Source organism: Cicer arietinum, chromosome 3, assembly GCF_000331145.2.
Source record: "Cicer arietinum cultivar CDC Frontier isolate Library 1 chromosome 3, Cicar.CDCFrontier_v2.0, whole genome shotgun sequence".
NCBI lineage: Eukaryota > Viridiplantae > Streptophyta > Magnoliopsida > Fabales > Fabaceae > Cicer > Cicer arietinum.
Genome location: NC_021162.2, coordinates 15,895,217 through 15,897,248, shown reverse-complemented (window position 1 = coordinate 15,897,248; position 2,032 = coordinate 15,895,217).

Below are 2,032 nucleotides of genomic sequence, written 5' to 3'. Positions count from 1 at the left end.
GGGTTTAGGGTTTAGATTTTAGTGTTTATGGTTAGGGTTTAGGGTTTAGGGTTCAGGGTTTATGGTTTAGGGTTTAGGGTATAGGGTTTAGGGTTTTTGGTTTTGGGTTTTGGGTTTAGTGTTTAGGGTATAATCTTTAGTGTTTTGTGTTTCGGGTTTATGGCTAAGGGTCTAGGTCATATCTAGTCCATTTTGGTTCTTAATCAATGTAGTTCCTCGAATAAGTGCATAAGAATTAATAGATTTTGATTTTAGGTCATTTTTGTTTTTGTTATGTTTCTTTCTGTCAATTTTAGTTTATATATGTGTAGTTCGTCCGATAAGTACAAAAGTCTCAATACATTAATATTTTAGGTCATTTTGGTCTTTACTAGGTTAAGGGGTTAGGGTTTAGGGTTTAGGTTTTATGGTTTAAGGGTCTAGGTCTATTCTAGTTCATTTTGGTTTTAATCAATGTATTTCATGAAATAATTAAAAGCATAATTCTCAATGGATATAGATTTTAGTTCATTTTGTTGTTTACTAGGTGCAATCTAGTCTATTTTGTTTCTAAAACATTGTAGTTCTTCTAATATGTGCAAAAGATTCAATTTATTAAAATTTTAGGCCATTTTGATATGTTTCTTTTTTCCCGTTTTAGTTCTTATTAATTTTAAGGTTTAGGGTTTGGGGTTTGGGATTTAGGGTTTAAGATTAAGGGTTAAGGGTCTAGGTCTATTCTAGTTCATTTTGGTTCTGAAAAAAATGTAGTTCGTGGAATAAGTGTATAAGTCTCATTGGATTTAGATTTTAGGTTATTTTGGTTTTTGATATGTTTCTTTTTGTCCATTTTAGTTCTTATTCATTGTAGGGTTTAGGTTTAGGGTTAACGGTTAAGGTTCTAGGTTTATTATAGACCATCTCTCTTCTTAATCAATGTAGTTCGTTGAATTAGTGCATCAATCTAACTGGTTTTAGATTTTGGTTATTTTTGTTTTTGAAATGTTTCTTTTTGTACATTTTATTTCTTATTCATTGTAGTTCGTCCAATAAGTACAAAAGTCAAAATGGACTAATATTTTAGGTTAAATTGGTCTTTTTTAGGTTTAGGGATTACGGTTCATGTTTTAGGTTTTAGAATTTAGGTCGTAGGAGTTAGGTTTTAGGATTTTTGTTTTTTGTTTTTGGTTTTAGGTTTTAGGTTTTAGGTTAGAGGGTTTAGATTTTAGTGTTTATGGTTAGGGTTTAGGGTTTAGGGTTCAGGGTTTAGGATTTATGGTTTAGGGTTTAGGGTTAGGGTTTTGGGTTTAGTGATTAGGGTTTACGGTTTATGGTTTATGGTTTAGGGTTTAGGGTTTTGGGTTTTGGGTTTTGGGTTTAGGGTTTTGCGTTTAGTGTTGAGGGTTTAGGCTTTAGTGTTTCGCGTTTCGGGTTTATGGTTAAGGGTCTAGGTCATATCTAGTCCATTTTGGTTCTTAATCAGTGTAGTTCCTCGAATAAGTGCATAAGAATTACTAGATTTTGATTTTAGGTCATTTTTGTTTTTGTTATTTTTCATTCTGTCAATTTTAGTTCTTATATGTGTAGTTCGTCCAATAAGTGCCAAAGTCTCAATACATTAACATTTTAGGTCATTTTGGTCTTTACTAGGTTAAGGGATTAGGGTTTAGGGTTTAGGTTTTATGGTTTAAGGGTCTAGGTCTATTCTAGTCCATTTTGGTTTTAATCAATGTATTTCACGAAATAATTAAAAGCGTAATTCTCAATAGATATAGATTTTAGGTCATTTTGTTGTTTACTAGGTGTAATCTAGTCTATTTTGTTTCTAAAACAATGTAGTTCGTCTAATATGTGCAAAAGATTCAATATATTAAAATTTTAGGCCATTTTGATATGTTTCTTTTTTTTAAGTTTTAGTTCTTATTCATTTTAGGGTTTAGGGTTTGGGGTTTGGTCTATAAGTCTCATTGGATTTAGATTTTAGGTTATTTCGGTTTTTGATATGTTTCTTTTTGTCCATTTTAGTTCTTATTCATTGTAGGGTTTAGGTTTA